Source organism: Siphateles boraxobius, unplaced genomic scaffold (assembly GCF_051911475.1).
Source record: "Siphateles boraxobius isolate OS27281-9 unplaced genomic scaffold, OSU_SipBor_1 47, whole genome shotgun sequence".
NCBI classification, from domain to species: domain Eukaryota; kingdom Metazoa; phylum Chordata; class Actinopteri; order Cypriniformes; family Leuciscidae; genus Siphateles; species Siphateles boraxobius.
The window spans coordinates 2,909,036-2,924,093 of record NW_027509108.1 but is presented as its reverse complement, the minus strand read 5'-3'; the positions used below and the strand labels follow the sequence as shown (position 1 = coordinate 2,924,093).

Here is a 15,058-nt window from a genome sequence, read left to right as displayed (position 1 = left end):
GTGATTCAAATGAATTATTTCAGATATTTTACTCTTTTGTCTCATTGCAGGACGTCTGGTGATTTTATACACATCCATTGGAGGGGTTTGTGGAGCTGCAGTGATCATTACGATGTTAGTGATTTGGTAAGATTTGTGTCTGTGTTACTCTGTAGTGTGTGTGAATAATTGACTGAGTTATAAAGTTGTAAATTCAGTTCACTTTGTACAGTGCCATGTCCTATAGAGAAATATCATTGATTCGAATAAAATCTGTGTATTAAACATCAAATAGGTTCTGACTGGTTGTAATTGTATAAAATCATTGTCTTTAAAGGAGAAGCTGGTGTTTGAAAAAGAGAAATGACACACAGGAGTCTCAGGTGAGAAAAAATTATTGTTTTCAGAATTTTACTGATCAGGTAAATTAATCTGTAACTAAAAGTGAAAGTCTGAATGTGTGACTTTTTCTAGTGAGTTGCTTATAGACATTATTTATTTTCTCTCTATTCTATGGCAAAGATGAGTAATTCCAGACCTGATCATGACAGACGCAACGCTTATGATGTTGAATTGAATGATCCTGTGTATGAGAATGCAACGGTAAGTGTTTCCTACAAGACTAAACTTTCTTCACCTTCAGCCAAAAGGAATTAAATGCTAAATATCAGTGTGAAAATATCTATATTGACAAAGTATATGGAAATTTAAATAACACAATCCTGTTTTAACTTTTACCTTCATTCATAAAGGCTGCTCAACTTGATGATTGTAACCCTGAACTGGACTCGTCTCTGTATCAAAATCTTCCAGTAAGTAAGAATACCCACTAGATAGAGACAAAACCCAATCTATTAGCCTTTACTTATGACAAATGTTGTTGATGCTTTTATTTAAATATTTCATTATTAATGTTTTCACTTTCCTTCTTTCTTATTCAGCCTAACAAGATGCTGTAGTGTTTTGGACACAGTAAATATTACAGCCTTTATGCATCTCTTTGTGGGAGGAGCCTTGAATGATTGACAGGAGTGTCATGATGACGTGTGACTGAAGTAAATAAGGGATCATTTTATAGATAGATGTGTGATAATGAAAGTAAACGGTTAATGAAGTTATGTAAAACGGTGTAATCACTGGTAGTGTGTTTCTCTTTATGCTTTTTCATCATGTATGAATCTTACTTCATTGAGATTATTCATGTTTTTGACCGTAAGTATCGGTATTGTTCATGTTTCCAATAAAAGGCATGTAAAATTGCACACTCCTCTGTCATTCAATAAATCAAGAATAACAGCATAACAAATATTGAAGACCATTACACTTAGAGATTGCTAGAGAGAAAAAAAATAGATCAAAGTACATAAGATTATTAATATAAGGATTACTGCACAAAATTACACTCACAATCTTACTGTTGTTCAGAACAACAACATTTCTAGAAAAAAAGTCCCTAATATATAGCAACTTACGTTTGAACTTATTCCTTCTACGACGATGAAAACTGTTCCAACAGAAACAAGTTGTGAGTGACTAACCGAAACACAGACCCCTTTTGGTAAGTACAGAAAAGAAACTGAAAGTCTACAAGAGCAGTTCAGAATTCACTTCCAGGTCTTTCACGTCATGCAGCCTCGCATATGTCAGGTAGTGATGTGCGATACCACTTAATTCCTATTCGATCCAATACCAAGTAATACTGGTATTGCCGATACCGATACCAATAACAATACTTTTTACGTATTTTATTTGTAGTGTGATGTAACAACTAGTTTAAAGTAAAGTAAACACAGTAGTCAGAGTAAGCAGTGCAAATGGAGTGTAGATGGAAGTACAGAGTACGGATGGAGATAGAAATTCTGCCCTACAAAGGCAAAGCGCAGTAACTACACATTCGGTTAAAAATGAGTTAAGACTTCTAATGGGCTTTATGACATGTGTTCTGTCTTGTGAAAAAATATCTGGGTTAAATTATGTACCGTTTTGGAGATGCATTACCTGTAATCTACCCATAACATGTTTGACTGGCTGGTATAAAAACATTAAAGGCCTTTTTCTCCATTTCTTTGTTTGTGTAGTGACTGCACTTTGCTTTTGTAGGGCAGAATTGTTCTTTTGTCTATTGTCCTCCCTGCCATGGCTAGGAGTTGTTGTAGAGTATGATGGCCAGGGGGGCGAAAGAGATCCCTCTAAATCCAATTAGTTTTAACTATAGGCTATATCCAGCCTCTCTCAATACACTCTTAGCACTGATCTCGGGAAAGCTACTCATTTTTGCATTTATTTCATTAGGCTAACTTACTTCATGTTTCACTGGTATTTTCTATTTTAACAAACTGCTTTCTGTTAGCTTGTTGTAAGAATGCTGGGATTCCGGGGAATTCTTGAACATTAAAAAACTAAAGCCTTATGTAACCCAGGTTACCAATGAGTGTTGGCAGGAACAGAATGAACTTCGAATTAAATGACTGATTAGAAGTTTGAAAGACTTTGACATAGCACATATAAAGTTGTAGAAGGATTAATTAATGATATAAAAGTGAGAAAACATAAATATTGAATATTATAAATCTGTTCAATAGTATTATCTTCTTTTGGAAAGCCTCCAATTAGATCGCACTTGAGTGACGTCATGTGAGCGTCCGCTATCGCAGGACTTTGGAAAGTAGTTTTATATTATAAAAAATAAAATAAAAACTTTGGAAAGTAGTGCGTTCTAGATATTTCTTTTTCTCCGTGAATCTGACGATAGCGGATGGCTGTTGCTGCTCCGGGAGACTTTAAGCTCTAAATCCAGAAAAAAACGAATGTAAGAGTTGTTTAATTTGTCCATAAATCATTCATATGACGATGATATAGAGATTGCTAATGTGACGTCATCGTGACGTATTACCAGTGGTGAACGCAAAGCATTTTGGGAATCCGTGGCACAAACAGAAGGCGCCAGACTTGATTGCATGGAGGGAAGAACGCAGTGTTCAAGATGCCGTCTACCTGCTGTGTTATAAACTGCAATAGTCCTTCTTGCACAGTTTTGAAAACGAACATTACGGGTTGTTTTAAGGACATGTTTGTGTATGCTCGTAGACACTCACTCTGAAGCGGTCAGAGGCGATTCTAAAAGATTCAAAAAGTCGTTACAGGACCATCGTCAAAATTCTACACACCACTCTAACTTAGTTCATCCAAAACAAACTAGAAAATAGACTCAAAGTGCTAAATACCTGAATTATCCTTTAAGAACGGATCAATATATTTGTTTTCCTTAATTTTAATGAACCCTAACTTTATTCTAATTTGATTGGTAAATAATTGATTTTCGTATAAAATTATACTACCATTAAAAACACATCTGATTTTTTTTAATCAATGTAGAATATGTAACTGCTCTGAAGAAAAGAAATGAAAACCAATGCGATATGATTAATGTCCAAAAGATGTAACCCACAGACTGTTTTGAAATGGGGTTGGATGTTGCTTTTAAAACTGTGTGTGTTTGTTTGGGTGACAGTTGTATGTTACAGCTTGACAAGAGTTTAGAGTGTGACAAAAGCACAATGTTGTGTTTTATTGCGAGTGTAAATTACACAAATATAAGTAAACACTTTGCAGTTTGAATGATAACCTCTATGAACAAAATGAGGGAGTATGTTTTATGTTTCCACTGTTCGATCGCGCCTCTCTCTCTCTCTCTCTCTCTCTCTCTCTCTCTCTCTCTCTCTCTCTCTCTCTCTCTCTCACACACACACAGTTCGATCGCGTCTCTCTCTCTCTCTCTCACACACACACACACAGTTCGATCGCGTCTCTCTCTCTCTCTCTCTCTCACACACACACACACAGTTCGATCGCGCACGCGCCTCTCTCTCTCGCGGGCGCACAAACACACACGCACACACTCCAGGATTGCAATCTTGACATGAATTGCGATTGCATGCAGATAGATGAGAGAGAGCGAGGAGTGTGGTGCTTAAAACTTTAGCATACTTTTGAACGGACGACAGTTTTCTGGTATGGTCCGACAATGTTTTCTTTAGCCCGCTGCATTTTGTAGGATTATATTCTGTTTTTCACGCTATTTTTATTTATTTTTTCATGCCAGAACACTAGCCTGCTATGCCAGCCCATGTAAACCGATGTAAACGGGCCAAACATACCCATAATTCTTTGCGTTCTGATGACGTTGCCGCCCAGTTGGTCACATGTCTTAGCGATCTCTATAGAGCTAAGTGATGGTTAAATGTAGTAAGGTGATGTGATTATGCTCATTGTGTGATCGACCGCGTGTTAATGACGCAATGGTGGCGCTAGCTTAATGCTAATATGACATGTGCATATATAACAAAGGATTCAGAGAGAAGCAGTGTATATGAAAGTGACGTTTTGGGACATTTGTCATCTGGAATTTTCCTGTTCTTCCGATGCACATTGTATACGAGTTCCTTGGTTAGTCAATATAGTTGCATTTAATTTTTCTATTCCGTGTGGTTTTATACAGTCTATTCAAGGTCATATTGTTACTTAAAGCATTGGTTATGTGATGCAGTATTAGTAGCAAATACAGTCTTGAGTGTAAAATGAAAACTGTAAGTAGACCATTTATGTGAAACTAAATAAATGAAGTGTGATTTTGTGTTAAATAACATGTCACAAGCAAGTATGCAAGAAAATGTATTTGTTGCAGTTTCATAAATGAACATTGTTGATGTGTTTATTAGAAGTTGTGTAAAAACTGAAAGTAATTGAATGAAACAAGAAATGCTAATTAATATTTTGGTCGTGTGTTTTCAAGGCCAGGTTTTTTTTGTTGTGTTTTATTTCCATTTGAATGCTGGGACATTCGACTGATGAATGCGATCCACTCTGCATGTGTATCGAGTGAAGTGTGAGTCAGTCCTGGATTGTGAACCGTCTCAGCTCCCCTTTGGTGCCTAATAGTGGAGTTGGACTGGTGAGCCACCCATGAACGAAATATTGTCCTTCCTGTTGAAAAAAAAGAAACAGTCGTTCATCTTTGAACGGAAGGACAGAATCGTGCATTCTTCTATTTGTATCATCTGGAAATGATTCTAGAACTGAATTGAACAGTTCACGGACTGTTTGGACTGAATTAATGAACCGATCAGTTCATTGAAGAAATACCTGATTCTTGACTATTTGAAGTGTTTTTTTTTGTTGGAGTGAGAATAACTTTGTTTTGTTTTGATTATTTAATTTCTATTGAATCTGTGTGAAATCTTATGGTGAAGATGTACTGTGTATGAAGAAAAGAAGTGAATTAAATGGTTCACTAGAAATTCGATTTCACTAAATATTCTTATTAGTGACTCGCAACATTAAAATCTGAACAAAGTGCTAACTTTAATAAGGGAAAATTGTCGTAAAATCCTAAATAATCCAATAATCTTGACTCTATTTAAATTGTCCTGTATTAAATTTTGTTTCGATATTGTTCAACATAAAGTTAAAACTTGTTGATTTACCTGATTGTCTGAGTGTTAACTGCTGCTGCATCATCTCTCTCCTCGGACGAACCTAAATCTTTTGAGCCACTGGTCTATTAGTGAGTTTGACGTAACAAACTTGTCACGGGTTACACTTAACAGACGTGAATAACTTTCCCACAGTCAGTGATAACGTGACTATCACGCTATCTCTCTGTACCTGGATAACTTCTGTCACTGCCAAATGACTCGCTGATTGAAGTCTGTCTTGCCCTAGCACCTTGTGTCTTCTCGCCCTGGACCTCCTCCGATCGCCCCTTCATTATATCATCATATTCACTCTTGTGACTTAACCTCAGATGTTTAGCGAGGTTCGTAGTGTTACCACTGTATTTCACTGTCTCTCCACACACATCACACACAGCGTCACTGCTGTCTTTACAGCTAAAACACAGCCAGACATGACTCATTTTGCGGTCAGCCATAGTCACTCTGCAGTCTGCAGTCTTCGTAGTGGGAAATGTAAATAAAGGGTGCATCGGCCGGCTCCGTCACAGAGCCGCAGTGCACACACAACTGACCGGCGGAAGGAGAAGTAGTTCCTTCCCCTAACCGGATATAATTAGACTTTTCTGGTGACAGCAAGTTACTTATGATAACATAAACACTCACTCCAAATTACTGAGTTTAAATATTGGTCTTTTAATATGAGAATCGATACTAGAGCAGGAGACATTGGGATCGTAAATATTGATACTTTAGAATCGATCCGCATATCACTAATGTCAGGGTATTGTAAATTACCTTAGAGTTGTGCTGTTCTATCCAGCCCACTAGGGGGACTCAATGAGTACTGAATGCACAAGTTACACATGAGTTAGTGTGTTCCTGATGTAAACAAGCTGAATACAGTGTTGTTCCATGCAAAAAAACAAACTTCAAAAAACCTCAAAAGATGATTAATGCCTCCTTGTAAATGCATACTAGAAAGTATGGACCTCTTCGCAGACCCTCTAAAAGTGGCTGTCTGTGAGCAGCCTGAAGACATGCAGCTAAAACACTGGTTACACCAGTTGTAAGTTTGCAGCTAGAACTATACAAACTTATATCGCGAACCTTCGATCACTCCATTACTCCAAGTTTAGAGGTGAGTATTATTGCTAGTATTAATGTAACATGTATGCAGCGCAATAGGCCTTCGGTCTAGTTTATTGCCATATGTGCAGCGGAATGACAAATCCCTTTCCCAGTTGCAACCAATCTCCTCCTTAGTTTTCATGAATTATAAAGTGGTAATTTTGTGGTTCTCTTAAAGCATTACGGAACTAGGGCTGGGCGCTATATCGCACGACATTGTTATGCGCATCTCGTCAGTAAAGCCGGTTCCTTGATTAGTAGTAAATCGCCTTCACCTGCTTTCAGATGGAGCGACATTTACTACAAAGAGCCGTAGTTCACTGACAAGCTGAGCCATATCGCATTAATATCGCGGACCTATCGCCAGCGATAATTAGGGTGATATGGCTCAGCTTGTCAGTGAACTACGGCTCTTTGTACACAGCAAAAACTCCAGTGTTAAATCCAGTGTTACACTCCTGCGAGTGTATATGAGTCCACACTCAAGAGTGTTAAAGTTAATGAGATAATTAAGTGATTAATTGAGTGATGATTGAGCATTATTGAAGACACCTAAAGCAGAATCAATGAAGGAGAAAATCTAAAATTGTAAGCCACCATTATGGCGATCAGTGTTTGCTTTAGTTAGGCTCTCGACCCTTATGTTATTAACTTCAAATTTTGTTTGGCTGCTTTATCTGAGTTATAACTGCCAGGTGATCAAAGAAAAAAAGTGATCTGATGATGTTGGTTATATTTTGACAATCATCATTTGAACTTAATGTTTGTGATTTATGCTGTTGATTACAGCATAACTGTGATTCTGCATAAATATCCAGAATTTTAGATATAATATAAATGATTTCTTAAAAGTTAAACGTAAGTTTCTTAATTAAAAAAAAAAAACTTATTTCTTTTTAGGCACACACAGACCTCAAGATTCAGTCAATGCATCTCAACAATGGTGACGAGCAGAATATTCAATTAGGAAAAGTAAATAACATAGACAATTCAGATCATAATTTATTCATACCGCAATGCATGATGGGAGCCATTAATGAGTTGTGATTGGTGGCAGCCACTGCAACATGCTTTATTATTGTCACCATTGTTGAGATTCACAGGCTGATTATTGATGTCTGTTTCTAAATAAATTCACTTGAAAGTGTTATGATCAGAACAATGTTTACTAAACATTTTGGATTATAAGAAAAATGCTGATAATCATATGCTGTAGAACCACAAAGCTGTTGCTAGCAAGTTAAACCAAACTATTTTAATAGGTTTCATTTTTCAGATCATAGCATTAATTTGCCAAAACATAACCAACACTGTCAGATCACACTTCTCTTTGTTCATTTGACTGTTATAAATCAATATCAGCAGACAAACAAAATTTAAATTGAAAGGTTAAGGGTCAAGAGTCCAACTAAAACAAAAGCTGATCGCCATAACGGTGGCTTACAATTTGTGATTTTCTCCTTCTGTGATTCTGCTTGGTAACATCAAGTGTCTTCAATAATGCTCAATCATCACTAAATTAATCACTTAATTATCTCATTAACTCTAACACTCTTGAGTGTTAATTTAACACTCATATCTGCATCATATCTTCCGTCTGAAAGCAGGTGAAGGTGATTTACTACTAATCAAGGAACCGGCTTTACTGACAAGATGCCCATAACAATGTCATGCGATATATCGCCCAGTTCTGGTTTATATACGATAAGCAGCATTCACTAATGCACAGATCTATTTTGAAATATAAGATGTGGTTTGTCCTGTTGGTTTAAGATATAACTGACCGTGTTTACATTAATTTCGCGTCATAAAAGCATTTTGAGATGCAAGTACATTTAACCAATCAGCCGCTCAACAGCCGCATGCGCGAGCGCTCTTCACAAAGCGTGCATGAGTATTTAAAATGAAAAAAAGCAGCCTTCTCTGTGCTTTTCATATTTTTAATATATAAGCCAACTGCAATCCAAAAGATATAAATAATGCCTTAGTGGAGCATTTGTGAGGAAAAATCTGGCGGGCGAGACTGCACACTGCAAGAGTAACATCAAGCAACGCAACCTGTGCTATAAAGCCCGCAAATGTCCTTAAATCGCTCAAACCTTTCCGTTTGGGAAAAAAAAATCCGCTAGGGCTGGGTAAAAATTAGGGCTGGGCGATATATCGCACGATATTGTTATGCGCATCTCGTCAGTAAAGCCGGTTCCTTGATTAGTAGTAAATCACCTTCACCTGCTTTCAGATGGAAGATATGATGCAGATATGACTGTTAAATTAACACTCAATAGTGTTAGAGTTAATGAGATAATTAAGTGATTAATTTAGTGATGATTGAGCATTATTCAGTCCCTCCAGGATTTTGCGGGTCTTTTTTGTGATTGTTGCGGCCTAAAATGCCTGATGTTGCGGCCACTTTTCTAAAAAGTTGCGATGAAAGTTGCAATGTTCTTTGGCATTTGTTTTTATAGGTTAAAACGGCAAAGGTAGATAGATTTTTACTTAAAGGGATACTTCACCTCTGTAAAGATGAATGTGTATTTAAAATGGGTCATTTACAGTTTTTTTTACAATCGCTATTATAATTTTTTTCAATACTTTTAACAAATTTAATAAAATCTTAACACAGTTAGCACTGCATCCGTCTGTGTAAGCTATACTAGTAAAACATTTCTTGTTGCTTTAACACAAAATGCATACAATTAACACAAATTTAAAATGCTTGAACTTCTTTTACTCACAAGCTCAAAGAAGACCAAAACAATGGATTTTTACAGGCAAATTTACCAAATCTTTAACACTGTATGTCAGAACAGAAAACACCATGTTCTAAACCTAACCCAGGCTAAAGTCAAGGTGAACAGCTGTTTATATTGAGAATTGAAACACAAATATATCTCCTGTATTTTATTCTATTGTTACTGAGAAACAGCTGATTGAATTATGCAAATGTATACATTTATTTTTATTTATTTTATTCATTGCAGCAATTCTGTCTCTGTCTTCGTTTTTTTCATTACAGTAACCGTACATTCTGTAAAGCACTCTGAGATGGGTCTTTTTTCATTGAATTTCTACAGAAAACTACAGAAAACCTAAACCAAACGAAACTGTAGAGAGGCTTCAAAAGAAACTGCAGTGCAAAACACAATCTATGATCAATAAACCTAGGCCAAATGGAAGAACCCGATATTGGTATGCTTCGCCCCCGAAAGCGAACCTCAGGAACCTCCTGTGATGAGGATGGATAGACACATGGAAGTACGCGTCCTTCAAGTCTATTGTGACAAACCAGTCCTCGGACTGAATCTGTGATACAATCTGTTTGAGTGTAAGCATTCTGAACTTGAGTTTCTGAACTCTGCTGTTTAACTGGCGCAGATCTAGAATAGGACGCAACCCTCCATCCTTCTTTGGAACAACGAAGTAACGGCTGTAAAACCCTGACTCTCTGCTGGGAGGACAAACCCTTTCTATAGCCCCTTTTTGAAGAAGTGTCAGTACTTCCTGTTCCATAACCCGAGCCTGCTGTGAGTCCACTACCGTGGGGAGGACCCCTTGAAATCTGGGCAGATGAGAACCGAACTGAATTCTGTAACCCTTTTCTATTATGTACAGGACCCAAAGAGAAATATTTGGCAGAAGTTTCCACGCTGCCAGAAATTCCGGTAAGGGAACCAGTCTCTCGAGACTGGCCTCTGGATTTGATTGAACAATCATTTCGGCGCCCTGAAGCGGCGAACCGGCAGGGAACAACCGAACTGACCGTTCTACAACCCTCCTCAGAGTATTGCACGGGGACGCTGACACCTCGGCGCCCTGAAGTGGCGAACCGGCAGGGAACAACCGAAGTGGCAACGCTGCGGCTCTCCTCGGAGGGTCGCCCCCCGGAGGGTGCCAAGGAGGGACGGTTCCTCGGAATCGTTCCTCCCTGGAGGGGACCACCCTCAGAAGCCTGATAGCCTTGGCGTCAGGACTTCTTCTTCTTAGACCAAGCTCTCTTAGAGATAACAGCCCTCAGATCTTGTCTACCTCTAACAGGCCTGGGCTGCGACCGCCACTCAGGAGTCTCAGATTGAGGAGGTGCCCGAGCAGCGACACTCTGCTTTTGCTGGAATCTGTGAACGGAGCTCGTAGACAGACGAGGCTGCTCAGACTTTACACTACGAGCAGCCTCGGGGACATTAGACCGGCGAGGAAGAAACCTCTGAAACGCAGCCGCTTGTTTCTTATTTTCTTGAAACCTATCGACGACACAATTTATAGCGTCGCAGAACAGACTTGTAGGTGACAGCGGTGCGTCCAGAAGAACAGATCTATCTTTTTCCTTTATTTCTGATAAATTCAACCATAAGTGACGTTCCGTGGCCACCAAGGCACCACAGACTTGGCCGTCTCCTTGGTGGCCCGGAGAGATAGATCTGTCGTACAACGCAATTCTCGAATTGCGTCGGCACTAACTTCCTCACAATCGTCTAAGTCCCTCAGCAGGTCAGCCTGGTATGCTTGGAGAATTGACATAGTGTGCAAGCACGCCGCGGCCTGACCTGCTGCCGAATACGCTTTACCCACCAATAAGGATGTATTTTTTAAAGGTTTGGTGGGTAACGTCGGGGCTTTCAGAGGCGAAGTTGACTCAGGGGAAAGATAACTCTCTAGTGTGTCTTCCGCGCGAGGCATAGATAAATAACCACAGTGCTCAATACTCTGAATCTTACTATAATTACTAGTCTGAGGGTTGTGTACTCTGAAAGATGCCGGTTTAATCCACGATCTCGACACCTCAGTGTGGAGATCAGGAAAGAACGGGAGTTCCCGACGAGGAGGTCGTGATCTAGATGGTAGATAACGTTCATCTAACAAACTTTTTCTAGATACAACATCAACATCATCGGCTGGCCACTCAATATTTAATTTAGCTACAGCACGAGATAAAACCTCCATAAGCTCCTCATCAGCAGGGGTATGAGCTGAAAAACACTCAAAATCCCCCATACCCGCGACATCCAGATCCTCAGAACTGGATAGCCGCAATATTGGTGCCCCAGCCCGGGGAGGAGAAGCCGCAGAGCGGGCTCCTTCCTGTGCAGAGACACCGGATCCAGCAGGTAAGGGCTGAGAAAAGGCAGGGCCCGTCTCAAACCCCGCTACTAGATCCATCTGCGAACCCCAAGATGAAAGTCGGCGCTGAGCCTCAGCAGCAGCGGGACCCGCACCCCGAGGAGCGCGAACCGAACCGTCCTCCTCGAAGAACGATCGGCGAGAGCGGAGCGTCTTCATAGATAGACTCATACAATGCTCACAATCAGCCCCCTAGAGGACTGACTGGGCATGCTCCACTCCCAAACAAACAATACACAGCTGATGTGTGTCCCCACCCGTAATATAACGAGGGCAGGGAACAACACACCGTCTATAATCTTGCTTGCTCACCATAATGATAGATATATGTATATATATTGGGCTTGACAGACAACAATAAATAGACAAGGACAGATATACAGAGAGCGCTTGCTGAAGGTACAGAAGCTGTCGCGGTCTGATTTCTGGGGTGCTTTATAGTTTCCTGGTCTATGACGTCACCTATGTCGTAGCGGGCTTCCATTGGACTGATTTTACGCGTGCTTCACGACGTAATCACGCAGAGCGTTCCCGCCGCGTCTCAAACGCAGCTCAAGTTCCCTTGAGAGGGAACTTTTGCCACTTCCCTGGCAAAGGAGAGGATAAAACAATATTTACATGTACGTTAATCTTCCCTGCCTGAAAACAGAGGGTACAATATATTAGCACTTGATGCTAATCTTCCCTAACTTTATAGAGGATAAAACACTTCCCTGGCAAAGCAGAGGGTAAAACAATATTAACATGTACGTTAATCTTCCCTGCCTGAAAACAGAGGGTACAATATATTAGCACTTGATGCTAATCTTCCCTAATTTTATAGAGGATAAAACACTTCCCTGGCAAAGCAGAGGGTAAACAGTATTAACATGTACGTTAATCTTCCCTGCCTGGAAAACAGAGGATACATTTCATCTCTAAAAGCAACTTTAGAGGATAACTTTAGTTAACAAACCCTAAGGCTGTTTGTTAACTTCTTCTCTGATGGCACAGAGGATAATTTTTACTGTTTTTTTCAACGGTTCTTTGAATGGAGTGAAACTCACCAAATTTTTGTTGTATGGAAAAATTCCGTCTGGAAACTCAGTCAGAGATCTTTGTTGAGCTTGGTTTTGGAACTCAGTCAGCTTTGTTGAGATCTTTGAGCTTTGAAAAGTTCATTCTTTGTTGAGTTTCAGTTTCTCCATCCGTGTCACGGCACCATCTGTTGTAAACTTCTTCCTTCTTCAGTGTAGAAAAACTCAGAAGCGAAAACCAGGAGACTTATTTAAGCAGGATTCTTTATTTGCTGTAGTCTGCTTCGTACCCAAGTCAAGTCAAGTCTAATCAAGTCTAACTAAGGGAACTTTACATTGTAGTCTATATACATTTCAAGGGGGAGGGATTACATTGCGATGAACAAAGTATGTAAATGAGCTGAAACATGAGAACAGAACGGTTCAGGACTTCTCGCACTGAGATAAGAAATCCCAAGACAAATGGTCTCATTAATAAAATAGCAGGTGTTCAAACTTGCTCAGCATGAGTCTACACCTGGTAAAACAATGAGAACAGGAAAAGCCTAGCCTTCTCGTACTGAGATGGGACAGTCAGGAATATCCCGCTGGGAACCCCTACCGTTTGCAGAGATTTCCTGGTCTCATCATTTATAAACTTTTCTCAATATAAAATACTATTGTATTGGAAATCTAAATTAAACATTTAAATAAAATTTGTAATCCTACAATATGATTGGTTGTAATTGTGTCAAATCACTGTCTTTAAAGTTGGATGAAAAAGAGAAATGACAAACAGAAGTCTCAGGTGAGAAAAATGATCAGTAGTTTACTGATCAGGTAAATGAATTGGTATCTAAAAGATTGAAAGTCTGAATGTAGCAGTGACTTTAGTGAGTAGTTTATAGACATTATTTATTTTCCATTTATTCTGTTTTTTTCTTTAATGGCAAAGATGTATCAGTCCAGACCTGATCGTGACAGACAGATCGCTTATGATGTTGAATTGAGTGATCCTGTGTATGAGAATGTAACGGTAAGTGTTTCCTACAAGACTAAACTCTCTTCACTTTTAGCCAAAAGGAATTAAATCCTTACCCACGATTAAAACCATACCCACGAGCGAGGCCCCTCATTTCGTTTTTTACACATATATATATATATTTTTTTTTTTTCTACAAAATGACACACTTGCCTGTCGGCTTCTTCGAAGCGTCCCCTTTGATGCAGCGTAATGGAACAAGGACAAGTCTTGCCAAGTGCTTAACCTCCAAGTTCAGGGAGAAGCTGCTGTCTTTTTCAGTGCTTTAAAAAAAAATCATATCCCCTGGATCACATCAAACACCTGTTTTATGAACTTTAGAATATGAAAAATATGCAATATGAAAATTATTTCATAAATTGTAAATTATTTTTATATGAAAATAAAATTACTTTCTTTATAAAAGACAAGATTTGGCCCTCAAAAAGCCTATTTTCCAAAAGGTACATGTTGAGAAAGGGGGGTCTTATATTCAGGGTCCTCTTACTTTCAGAAAAATACGGTAGATGTCCTACTCTGTCGTTCTTCTCTCGACACCTGTGCAGAATGACTATGAGTGTGCAGTTTAAACATTTCAAAATGGTTAAACTTGATAAATGGATCTCATTTGTGTCAATTTTTTTGTCCCAGACTAACAGGAATATGCTGTAGTGGACGATGGCACACACCAAAACATTACAGTCTCCATTCGACTGTGTGGGTGGAGCCTGATTGACAGGAGTGTTTTGAAAAGAATCGGGAATATATGACAATTGATATAAGTGGAAATAAAAGGCTTGTGGCCGGAAATTAATAATGTCATCATGGAAATATATTGTTGCTTTATGCATTGTGACTTGTTTAATTATACTTGCTTATGGTTAAAGCTAATTCTTTATTAGTTTTTGTTGTTATTTGTGTCACTTAAACATGTTTAAGCTCTGTGTAGGAATACAACTGTTTAAATATTAAATTCACTTTAAGTATTTGACATTTTGAATTAATCTTGAATTCAATAAATTACTAGTGTCAATACTAGTACCCATGGATCCTTGCAATGCCAACTTTTAGAACCTAATCAAAGTCCCTTTCAAGGAAAGTTAGTTTATTTCCAGCCCTTTCAGGTAGGAACCCTTTTTTGCTCATGCAAGACCAACTCCTTTATGCTTGAAGGGCGAGATATCCCGAAAAACTGGCAAAAAAGTCACATTTTAATAACATATTTCAAATCAGCATTGAAATTTTACATGATCCATAAATTTTGTTTCTGATGCTCAAAAAAAGTGTTTAGTTCAGGTTTGTCCAGACAATTCACAATTTAGATCTTTTATTTAGAAGCAAAGACTTCCATTACTAGAGCTGAAATA

General features: G+C 38.8%; 1 protein-coding gene and 1 long non-coding RNA gene across 3 annotated transcripts in view; one reads left to right on the top strand and one right to left on the bottom strand.

Annotated features, from left to right (window-relative positions):
• The window catches only part of LOC143710510 (B-cell receptor CD22-like), a 773,497-nt gene that overhangs the window by 397,037 nt on the left and 361,402 nt on the right, over nucleotides 1-15,058 (bottom strand). The window lies entirely within an intron of this gene.
• LOC143710471 (uncharacterized) lies at nucleotides 58-14,542 on the top strand. 2 transcript variants are annotated; one of them, XR_013194565.1, is made up of 5 exons: nucleotides 58-126; nucleotides 317-362; nucleotides 502-582; nucleotides 732-791; nucleotides 14,343-14,542. It is a non-coding gene; the product is annotated as an uncharacterized LOC143710471 (long non-coding RNA). The 2 variants fall into 2 exon arrangements; XR_013194564.1 differs by lacking the exon at nucleotides 14,343-14,542 and adding an exon at nucleotides 921-1,262.